This window comes from Notolepis coatsorum (genome assembly GCF_963971535.1).
Source record: "Notolepis coatsorum genome assembly, chromosome: 3".
NCBI classification, from domain to species: domain Eukaryota; kingdom Metazoa; phylum Chordata; class Actinopteri; order Aulopiformes; family Paralepididae; genus Notolepis; species Notolepis coatsorum.
This window is the reverse complement of record NC_140167.1, coordinates 188,077,518-188,089,949: the sequence shown is the minus strand read 5'-3', so window position 1 is coordinate 188,089,949 and position 12,432 is coordinate 188,077,518. Positions and strand designations below refer to the sequence as shown.

Below are 12,432 nucleotides of genomic sequence, written 5' to 3'. Positions count from 1 at the left end.
TTTTGAGAAATTGGTCTGGAAATGTGTAGAACTCAAGAACTATTAGGAATGTCTGACCACTAAGTGTGTCTGACTACTCCTCCCAGGCCAAGTTAGAAAATTCCTGAACTTGAACTTTGTGATAGATTATTAGTTACTGGGTATATAAGTACCTCATATTTGGTACCATTTTGAAGCAACTAGGGCTTTCCAATGATATAAAATATGTGTATGATTATCATCATTATTATTGTTATTATTCTTCAAATGTAGTTGAACTTGAACTTGTTGAACTTGAAGAAACAAAATGATTGTCAAGCACTTTCCTTACTTGGGATAAGAATAATTAGAGTGTGTGATATGTAGCCAATATTCTTTTTGTATTTTATTTTTTTATAATTTTTTAAACATAACATAAAATTAGACATACAAGCATTAACACTTTGATCGCCGGGGTTAAATTCATAATTTACCATCCCTCGCCAGCCCTATTTAACATGGAGAAGTTCCCCTTCTTTGCAGGGCTATAACTTTTTAAATTGTATTGCTAAATTGACATTACTATGGCCCATTCAACGTCATATATCTATTGTTCAGGGTGTAGCAACGTTATACTTTTTCATTCACATATTCATACTAAAATACGGTCTAAAGTACAAGTATGTTTTTATCGTTTTCTGCAGCTTTCTCCAGAACTTGATTTATAGCCCTAAATGCTTATTGATGATCAAATACAGTTTGGTAGGAATCTGTGCGAGATAAAAAATGTCAACTGGACGTGCTTCTAGGAGTTACTACGTATGATCTGATGTTGACCGGATGGGGGGGGGGGGGGGGGGGGTCGTTTATAATTCCGTGGGCAACGTTATATCATTCATCTAGTGTGGGTGATATGATCATTAGAGCAGTTAGTATCGAAGACATTAAAAAATAACGCTGAAACTCACTGTAGCTTCCTCGCGCCGTTGGGAGATGAGCGTGGAACAGAAATGTTTCTATTATGGGATGTCGAAATATCCTATCCATTTCCAGGTTGTATAATAGTATATACGTCCAAATCATGTTGTTTATCGAGTTATTTGCAACCGATCGACATCCATTGTGTCAAGATGGAGTCCTGCTAATGATAGCGAGTGCCCGGACGAAATATGGGTGAGCACCACTTCATCCGCATCACTTCCTGTTTGGGCGAGCGGCCGATCGGCCACCAGATGGCGCTCTTGAACCGTTGGAGAGTTGAGAGGGGCTCACCAGTACATATAATGTCTCCGGGGGAGAAATATGATTTCGATCACAGATTTTTGAAATATTGATATCAAAGACGCTGTCCAGCGTCTTCGGCAGAATAAGCATGGCGGGAAAAGACGCTGAACAGCGCCTTCGGCGATTAAAGTGTTAACAGTAAACATCCAATGAAATCAACATTTAAATAAATGTAGTATACGAGATATACACCTAATACTTGCTATCTAATACCCTACATACATATGCTCTCGCTCGCTCACCCCCCCCGGACCCCCACTTGGATAATCCATCCATTATCATTCGTTCCTAACCAGACACTACAATTCATATGCTAGCTTTTATTCTCTCCACCACTTCTAACCAGATTGCAATTTTGGTTTCACTGACACCTACAATTCTTGCTGTAGATATTTCTAGATAGATCACATCGAGATATGTAAGAACCCATACCTTCCGAAAAAAAATTTCCGGTTGAAACCATCGTGATGCTATCAGCTTTTTAGCCGCTGTGAGACCAGATAAAACTAATCTCTTTAGCTGTATAGGGGCTGCAAACTGAAAAACATCATTCAACAGCAATACAGAGGGGTGTACAGGTATGTTCAGAAATAAGAAATTTGATAATTGCTGTGCCACTTCTTTCCAGAATATCTTAACTGGTGGGCAATCCCAATACATGTGCATAAATGTACCCTCATCCCCATTTGTACATAAGGAACATCTGGAATCTTGTTTAAGTCCCATTCTGTTCAATCTTATAGGAGTCAGGTATGTCCTATGAATATAATTAAGACTAATTTGTTGATGGTCCGGGTTTACGTGACGCAATTCGAACGTTTGCCCAGACTTCTTGCCAATCAAAATTTATTTCCAAGTCTGGTATATCCCTCCTCCAGACTGAGTCTAGGGGGAGGATTCCATACAAGGACGTTAGTAAGTGATGATAAAAATCAGATATGAAACCTCTCGATGTCTCTCTTTCATAGAAGAATTTGTGATATCTGTGTTGCTCAATTGGTATCCTTAATGGGACTCAATGAGCCTTCAGACAAACCAATAACTGTGCGTAAAAATAATATGTGGAACTGGTGAGATAAAAATTTTTATGTATGTCTTTATAGCTACAAAAACCCTGTTTGTTGAAAACATCTCCTAATGTGTGTATGCCCTGCTTTTCCCATTTAGGGTATCTTGTATTTTATTTTTTTATAATTTTTTAAACAAACATATAAACAAACATGACAACACACGATAAGATATACAAGCATTAATTGTCAGGGCACATCCAATGAGATCACATTTTAGTTAGTTGTCTTATATAAGATATACCCCTAATACCTGTTATCTAAAAAACCTACACACATATGCTCCAGCTCGAACCCCCCCCTCCCGGACCCCACCTTGAGAAGTACCTCCACTATCCCTCGCACCTAACCAGACACTACCATTATAAGCTAGCTTTTATTCTCTCCACCACTTCTAACCACATTGACATTTTGGATTCATTGAGACCCAGAATTCTTGCTGTAGATATTTCATGGTAATTTCATGGTCCATTTAGGGTATCTTATAGGTCGTTTTCCAATCAGGAGTGCATTGTTATTGAATAGGGGAGTATGACTATGCCATTTATGTTGGTTAGAATATTTTTTTTGTGTTTCACGCCATATTCGGATCACATGAGTAATAAGGGGGCCAAATTTCAATTCGCATTGCTTAATTGATAATATGGTGTATACTATGTCCTGCAGTCTATGTGGTGCTACTATATTTACTTCCAAGTTTCTCCAGGATACAGATGCTTGGGAATCAAACCAGGTTGTCAGTGGTCTTAAAGAGTACGCTTTAAAATAGTGGTAAAAATCTGGAAATGCCATACCTCCGTCGGCTTTATTTCTCTGTGCGGTGGATCTTTTTATACGTGGAGGTTTGTTATTCCAAATAAATTTGTATGCGGTGGAGTGTAATTTTTTCCAGTAACCATCAGGAGGGGGTAACGGTAACATTGAGCTAATGAAGTTGATTCTAGGTAAAACATCCATCTTAACTATTGATACCCGTGCCTGTACTGAGTTTTTAAGTTTGGACCACCTGTCAAAGTCGTATTTGATCTTATCTTGGAATTTTATGTAATTGTACTTCACCGTTTGGCTTATAGTAGGGAATACTTCAACTCCTAAACATCTGAAGTGTTTAACCATTGGTATTTTTTCTGGAAGGAGTATATTCTTTGCAGGGGCATTAAGTAGAAGGAAAGCCAACTTTGGCCAATTTATCCTAAATCCCGATAGATTGCCAAAGTCATCAATCAACTTGAGAAGATGCGGCATTGAGGTGTTAGGGTTTTGCATGAACAATATTACGTCGTCCGCATATAAACTAATATGATGTTGTGTGCCCTTAATTGCGATTGGTTCTATGGATTGGGATTGTCTTATATATTGTGCTAAAGGCTCTAATGATAAAGCGAATAGTCCGGGACTAAGAGGGCAACCCTGTCTGGAAGAGCGCGATACCGGAAAGATTTCGGAGGTGATTATACCTGTTGTAATCATGGCCGATGGGTCTTTGTATAATACTTTAATCATATCAATGAATCCTTTTCCTAACCCCATCCTTTCTAATACTGCCTATAATTAAGACCATTCCAACCTATCAAAGGCTTTCATCGCATCCAGGGACAGCATCGCTATAGGTCTGGTGTCATCCTTGCTGGCATCTAGCACATGTAGTAACCGTCTTATATTATCCGTGATCAAGCGGCCTCTTATGAAGCCAGTCTGATCAGGATGAACTAAAGACGTCATATGCTTTTGAAGTCTGATGGCTAATACCTTGGAATACAGCTTGATATCGGTTCCGAGGAGGCTTAAGGGTCTATAACTACCGCAATCGGTGGGGTCTTTGTCGTTTTTAAGGAGGACTGTTATGAGTGCAATATTGTCGATCTTATGGAAGTTCCCCTCCTTGATTGAATATAAAATCATATTAAGTAATAGGGGTCCAATTACATCCCAGCATGAGAGGTACATTTCTGGTGGGATACCGTCCCTTCCAGGAGCCCTACCACTTTGCATTTCAGATATGGCCTCCCTAAGTTCATCTAGTGTGATGGGTGTTTCTAACTGTTTTGCGTCATCCTCTGATAGTTTAGGAAGGTTAATTTGATTAAGATATATGTCCATTTTGTTTTGATCGAAGGCCATTTCTGATTTGTACAAGTTGGAGTAGAACTCTTTGAATGTCTCGTTGATTTTTTTAGGTTCTGTAACAAGTCCTTGCTGTGCCTTAATAGTAGTTATATCTGCAAATTTTGCGTTGGCTCGTAACTGCATAGCTAGTAGGTGACTTGGTTTAGAACCATTAAAGTAATGCTGTTGTCTTGTGCTACGTATTTGAACTTCAGATTGTTGTTTAAAAATGGCATTAATCTCTTTTTTTAACACATTAATTTGAGATTCCAATTGAACCGAGTAGTTGTATTGTAAAGAGGAAAATAACGTAGAGTAAAGCGCTTCCAGCTCTGCCAGTTTTGAACAACGATTCTTGCGTATTTTGGAGGAAAAGTTCCCGGTAAAATCCTTGATAAATCCCTTTACCGACATCCATAATATTCTGGGGTCCTGTACCGATTTTGCATTCTCCAAGAGCTTCTTTGAATTGTGTAATGAATTCCTTGTTTTTCAGCAATATCGAGTTAAATCGCCATCTTGGGGCTCGGGATGATAGTATACCAAATGATCCTTTTAGGAGTAAATAACAGTGATCTGATAACGCATTGGGTACCATTTCCATGTCATAGTTATCAAATAGTCTAGGGCAGGGCTGTCAAACTCATTTTCACAGAGGGCCACATCAGCATTATGGTTGCCCTCAAAGGGCCAAAGACTGTATAAATGTTAATGTAATGTAAAATAAATGTAGCTACTCATTTACATAGTGTTAAACATGTTGTTTCTGTATTTATTACTTATTCAAGTTATACATATTGCATATGCATTTGCATAGATGTAAAAATATATGTTAGCTTATGTTATTTTAACAAATAATTTTAGTTTATCAGAACCCCATATTACTCCATTAATCAATGATCAAACCATTCAAGTAAATAACAAAGAAGAAGATCATCAAATACAAGCTATAACATTAAGTTTGTTCAAAACCTTTTTGTCACAGTCAAGAGGGGCAGAACTAACAACTGAGCTGCAAAGAACACGTGGGACAGATGTAGCAGATGTTACAAAAACAAATGGCTGCACACAACCTTGCAGAGGCCATACATCCAACTAATGGAAGATAGTTTAATTAACTTTAATTAACAGATTGCAGAATGGGTACAGTACAGCTCAATACACACAATTGTTAAGGGGATGCAGACCAGAGAAAGACTTTCGACTTGTTTACATCAGGGTCCACCATTTTCAATTCGTAATGAAATTGCTATTATGTGTCTGCATGAACACACAACTGTAACTGTACTCAAAAATAACAAAATAAGGGTTGTTTCAGTTCACAACTATATTGGTCAAGTTTTGGGTGGGACTTGTTTGCGTCCCTACAGCTTCTTATTCAATTGAGCGAGATGCTCGGTTATGTCACACAGCCAGTTTGCATCTGACAGTTCAGACAATATTTCTTCAACCCTTTGTTACCTATTCCGCCTGGATCTTTTTTGTATTTTGGGCTGTAAAATTGTCAAAGAATGTCTGAGGAGTAAGTGCTTTTGGCTTTTTTCCTTTGTTACTTCATCAATACCTCAGATGTTCAACATACGTGTAAGAATGTGTAATAACTAAGGGCGCGGATCCACCTGCCATTTATGATTGCACATGTCTTTTTTCAATGTATTCCAATGGGGAGGGAGCGTATGCGGCCGCTTGCGGCCGCCTATAGGTAATGCGCTGCAGTCGGCTTTTTTTTTAAGCGCCTTTCAGCTTTTTTATGCGGCCGCACACAGCCTAGAGAGTTGAAACGTTCTGAACTTTCCAGAGCGGTGCGCCGAGCGCATATTCAGGCAACCAATCACAGCCAGTCATATCTACCACTCTGCTTGTAACCTGACACCGGAGCTGCCTGCCTGTCTACCCGCAAGAGATAGGAGCAGTATGATGGCACAAATACATACTACACGAATACACTAATAAAAAGCAAAGGGCGAACTGTGGTGTCAGGCAATAACTATATATATAATTAATATACAATAAAGTGTATTAAAATATGCTATATGTGCAAAACCGCGGCAGTAAAATACGATGGCTGTCGCTAGGTTTCTTTCTCTCTGTCATCTCGCTACAAGATGCGCTTCATCCCAAAACTACCGGCGCACTGCCAGCGTTTTTCAGCTGGAAATATGAGGCAGGTGGACGCGGGCCCTAAGGCTGTCAAAGTTAAAGCTTTATTAACGCATTAACCCACAATTATTTTAACGCCGCTATTTTTTAACCCAGGATTAATGTTACATTTTTTTCTTTTTTTTCTTTTTTTACCAGAGCTCTTGGGGGCCACATCAAATGACGTGGCGGGCCACATTTGGCCCGCGGGCCATGAGTTTGACACCTATGGTCTAGGGCAGTGATTCCCAACCTGGGGTCCGCGGACCCCCTGGGGGTCCGCCAGGGGGCGCAGGGGGTCCGCCAGACCACAGATGATTTGAGGCATTTATTTTTTATTTTTTTTAATTGTCTCTCCACTACAATAAAAAATAAAGATAAATAAATAAACATCTAGACATGATTTTTGAACGTTAACAGTAGGCTACCGGGTAGCCGCTAAAACGCGAATCAGTTGACTGTATCACTTTCTGTAGCTAGCCTAGCACGCTAGTTAACTTTCTCGGCTCGTCTGCAGTCAGCCGCCAGAGGCGAAAATGTGTGACAAACGAAAAGGAGATGACGGCAGCTCATCTGCAAAAAAAGTTAGGACCTACAGCAATCGCGAAAATTACATCACCATGGGCTTCACTGAGGGACCAGACAAACGACCTGAGTGTGTGATTTGTGGAGAAAAGTTGGCAAACTCGAGCCTGAAGCCCAGCAAGCTGAAGAGACATCAGGCATCTAAGCACCCAGAAACCGTTGGGAAGGATCCAGACTTTTTTCGGAGGAAAGAACAGTCTCTCAAGGCGAACAAGCCTGTTGATGTTAGAGTAGCGTGGAGCAGGGGTGGCAGTGATTTACAGAAGGCTACCGAAGCCTCCTTTGAGTGTTCGCTTTTAATTGCAAAAGCAAAGAAACCGCACAATATTGGCGAGCAGCTCATCAAACCAGCCTGCATCAAAATGGTTTAGAAACTGTGCGGCCCACAGGTGGCGGATAAACTAAAATCAGTACCACTCTCGAACAATGTAGTGAAAGACCGAATTGATAAGATGTCAGGTGATTGCGAGCAGCAGCTGTCAGAAAAGCTTAGAAAGGGTCCATTTGCCATACAACTTGATGAAACTACAACTGTCGCAGACGAGGCTGTGCTCATCGTTTATGTGCAATATATCGAAAATGAGGATCTGAAGCAGGACATTCTCATGTCAGTCAACCTTACTACCACCACTCGAGGTGAGGATATTTTTACTGCAGTGGATTCTTACTTCATTCAACATAAATGCAAACCGTTCACCATTAGGGCCTGATTTGAGAGGATGAATACAGGATTTGAATATTGGCCAAAATTTTGAAATACATATGGTGCAAGATTAGATTTGTTGATTGAAGGCACAAGTCAAAGAAGCATAGTGGGTCTAATTATGATGCATATGCCTGTGTATAAGCAGTTTGTTATTAAAATGACAAAAAAAGGTATTAAACCCAGCTAGGACAGATTCTCTCTGCTACTGATTGGAATTTCCTGTCTCATATTTAGTTTAATTTGTTGCATTGATTTGTTCCATAAATGCAAACCGTTCACCATTAGGGACTGATTTGAGAGGATGAATACAGGATTTGAATATTGGCCAAACATTTTGAAATGCATATGGTGCAAGATGAGATTTGTTGATTGAAGGCACAAGTTAAAGAAGCATAGTGGGTCTAATTGTGATGCATATGCCTGTGTATAAGCAGTTTGTTATTAAAATGACAAAAAAAATGTATTAAACCCAGCTAGGACAGATTCTCTCTGCTACTGATTGGAATTTCCTGTCTTATATTTAGTTTAATTTGTTGCATTGATTTGTTCCATAAATGCAAACCGTTCACCATTAGGGCCTGATTTGAGAGGATGAATACAGCATTTGAATATTGGCCAAACATTTTGAAATGCATATGGTGCAAGATGAGATTTGTTGATTGAAGGCACAAGTCAAAGAAGCATAGTGGGTCTAATTGTGATGCATATGCCTGTGTATAAGCAGTTTGTTATTAAAATGAAAAAAAAAAAGTATTTTATGGTATCTTATTAGGAGGGGGTCCGCGAATTTCATCAGAGATGTTTGGGGGTCCCTGGAGGGAAAAAGGTTGGGAACCACTGGTCTAGGGGATGCAAAAACATAATCTATTCTGGAAAATGTGTTATGTCTTGCAGATCGACAAGAGTACTTCCGGGTCGTAGGGTTGAGTGATCGCCATAGGTCATTTACACCTGTATTCTTAGACCAATTCTTTAACGGCGGCTTTGGGGCGGCTTTGGCTCAGGGGTAGAGCGGGGCGTCCAATGATCGAAGGGTTGGTGGTTCGAATCCCGCTCAAGCCCATGTCCATCCCATTGCCGTTGTGTCCTTGGGCAAGACACTTAACCTACTTGCCTCGTATGAATGTGTATGCATGTGAATGAATGTTGGTGGTGGTCGGAGGGGCCGTAGGCGTTGATTATTCGCCACGCTTCCGTGAGTCTGCCTCAGGGCAGCTCTGGCTGCAATTGTAGCTTACCACCACCGGGATGACTGTGTATGAACGAATAATGGACTCTGTGAAGCGCTCTGAGTCAGAGAAGAGCGCTATATAAATCCAATCCATCATCATTATTATTATTATTATTAACGCATTAGATGAATTTTTCTGGTCATTGGAAAAGGTGGGATAAGATTTATCCATCCCGGGATCCCAAATGGCATTAAAATCTGCGCCAATTATAAATGAGTATTCAGGAAAGTTTAACATTGTTCTAGTAAGTGTAGCGTAGAAGTTAGCCTCGTACAGATTTGGGGCATATGCCGCTACCAACGCTATTTTCCTGTTCCTGTATAACATTTTAGCTATGGTTATCCGACCATCTGTATCAGACCATACTTCCTGCAATTCAATATTCAACTTCCGTTTCACGACTATAGCAACTCCACGGGTTCTCGTTCCAAAGGAAGAGTGACTAATGTTATGATATATGTTGTCCGCTAGCATTGCTTTGTCTTCCACTAAAAAGTGCGTTTCGCTTAGCAGAGCCACATCAACCTGTTTGTTTTTCATCAGTGTGAGCACGCTTTTGCGTTTATGTTGATTATCTATTCCCCCAGTATTCCAGATCATTATATTCAAACTAGCCATAATCTATACATGTTGTTGTGTACTTGTTGGTAATGCGTCTGGAGTACGAATTCACAATGGATATACATCCAATTATTGAGGTCCCGTTGAGAGCCGAGCTTAAAAACATACAAATAAACCCTTAAACCCCCCTCCCTCAGAGAGCCGTACAAGGCTGTGTTCCATAGACACAACCTTCGCGTATAACTCCCTCCCTTACACCACCGGATAGCCCAAAATGAGCCTTTTATCCTTAACTTTCCTATGCTAATTGCCATAGGATCTAAAACGTTCATTCTAATTGAATAGAATGTCACTCGTGGCCTAGTCACCCTCCCTTTAATGTAATAAAAATAAAATGAAAAATGAGAAATATGCCTCAATTAGCATATTCATTTGAACCTTCTACTAACATGTATATGTTTGAACCTTACAGAAAACAAAGAAAAGAGGAGAAACACATTTTTTAGAACTAAATTATAGAAAAAAGTTAGGGAGCAATTGCTTAAAATGTTTTAAATAACTTTGCCAAGCTTACACCTTTAGATGAAAATGAGGTTTTTAAATCCTTGTATGCAGCTCATCCCCCGACAAGTGTGGGCATTAAACCGTTATGAGGGTTTATTGATCTTCCATATCTGGTTCATGTGCAGGTACATACCGAATGTTATTGTTCCCAGGCCTTCATTGTAAAAGTCCAGTGTATTCTAGAAAGTTAGCCACCGATCATGACTTGTATAAAACTGATGTTATGTTCCAGAGTATTCTTCCTACCAAAGAGTTATGCCATTCCAGTGTATTCCAGTATATTCCAATATGACACAGAGCGATCAAAAAAAGAATCCAGATTGTTCCAGAATGTTCCAAAATGTCAACGTCAGATCATTGCCTGCACAAAAACTATAAATATAGTGTCTAGCGTTTCGTATTAAACTATTTGTACCTCAATGTTGTCAACAAGCTTGTTAGATGCCGTTTTTGAAGTCCGAGCCATGGCAAAGTTATCCAAATAAAAAAATAAATAAAAAAAAAATATGAATAAGCTTGTCATCCGAGACGGGCCGGTGATGCGCCCGGCCCCGAGGGGCCGGGATCACGATGTGTTTCCTTCATGTACTCTTCGGCCTCTTCAGGCGAGCGTATCCCGATCCTTTTTCCATTTTCCCCCACAATGGAAAGAAACGCTGGATAGCGTAGGCTGGGTTTGGAGATTTTTCTTATAGAGCTTCTGCATCACATCCTTGTAACAGGCTCGTCGGTTTATAGCCTCCCTGCACAAATCTTCGTAGAACGACACTGGTTTATCTTTGTATTTCAGTTTTCCCCATTGCTTACGTGCATCCCTGATGATCGTGTCTCTTATTTCAGTTTTATGCAGAGTAGCAATGATCACTCTAACTTTGTTGCCGCTGGGGTCTCGGGTGCCGATTCTGTTACAATGATCCACTATCGGTATTGTAGGGAGGATATCTTTGCCTAGAATTTCAACTAACACTGATGGAAATGAGTCGTCTGTGCATTTGACTGATTCATCCAATCCCACTATACGGATATTAAATCTACGAGAGTGACGTTCGAATTCGAGCAACCTCTCCATTGATTTCTCGTCGTTGTCATGTATCTTCTGCCAAAGCTCTTTATCCACCTGTTGCATCTCTCTCGCTAGCTCCATGATTTCTCCATGAAGAGCCTTCTTGCTCTCCTCGACTTTCAGTGTATATTCGACCACGGTGTTTTCAACTGCAGTAATACGCTCGGTTTGTTTTGCAGCCGCTGTTTTAACCTCTTCGAATTTAGCCTCGATATATAACTTAAAAGCATCAGCCTTGACGTCAGCTTTATCCACCTTATCGGTCAATTCCTTTATCAAGTCCTTTATCAGATTAGTCAGAGACTCGAAATCGGGTGGTGTATTCTCCATGTCTGTTTCAAATGAGGATTTAATTTTTTTACTTTTACATATTATTTATTTAATAATTGAATGTGTGTTAAAAATGTTATTCAAACTTACCCCGTTCTCTTCCTCGAGCCTTGTCTTCCACCATGACTCTCTGCCTCTCTACAAGCCTCTTCTCTGGGTTGACAACGGTGGGAGGGGTTGCTTCTAGGGCTGATCCACGGCTAGCTCGACGTTAGCTATGAGCCAGCTACGAGCAGGCCACAGCTAGCTGGGGAGCTAGCTGGGCTAATCACTGCTTGCCGGCTGGAAGCTTCATCTCCGCACCGACCCAGTCACACTCATCGTCCATTCTGGGCTGATGAAATATATTATAGAATATGACCCAGTAATGAATAAACAAATAACAGCAAATACAGTATTTGAAAACATTGTTAGGCTGAATAAGCTACGTCAATGATCCCTCTGGGACGAGCATGTGCACGCAGGGACTGGTACGAGCGACATCCATGAGCTGGGTATTTATTTTGCTCGCCTCGCTGCTTTAGAAACAAGCTTTTGGAGCGGAAAATATTACCAAAATCTCTGCAAAAACATCTCACAAACACTATAAACTGTCGGAAACTGAACAAATGCTCAAATATGTCCAAAAACTGCCTATAATTTATTAAAAAACACTACTTACATCGTCGTTTCAAAATGCACGCTAGCAGCTGTATTCCTGGGTAGAAGACCCGTGTGGTATATTCTAAGCACATACCTAAGGTTATTTACAGCACAAGAGGTTGTTATCTGGAAGGAGGGAAAGATCATAAGTGATAGAATGGCCTCCTCATATGACTTCAAATATAGCCAGCAAGG

General features: G+C 40.3%; 1 protein-coding gene across 1 annotated transcript in view; it reads left to right on the top strand.

The window, feature by feature from the left end:
• The window catches only part of nalcn (sodium leak channel, non-selective), a gene marked incomplete at both ends in the record, with an annotated part of 382,889 nt that overhangs the window by 284,326 nt on the left and 86,131 nt on the right, over nt 1–12,432 (top strand).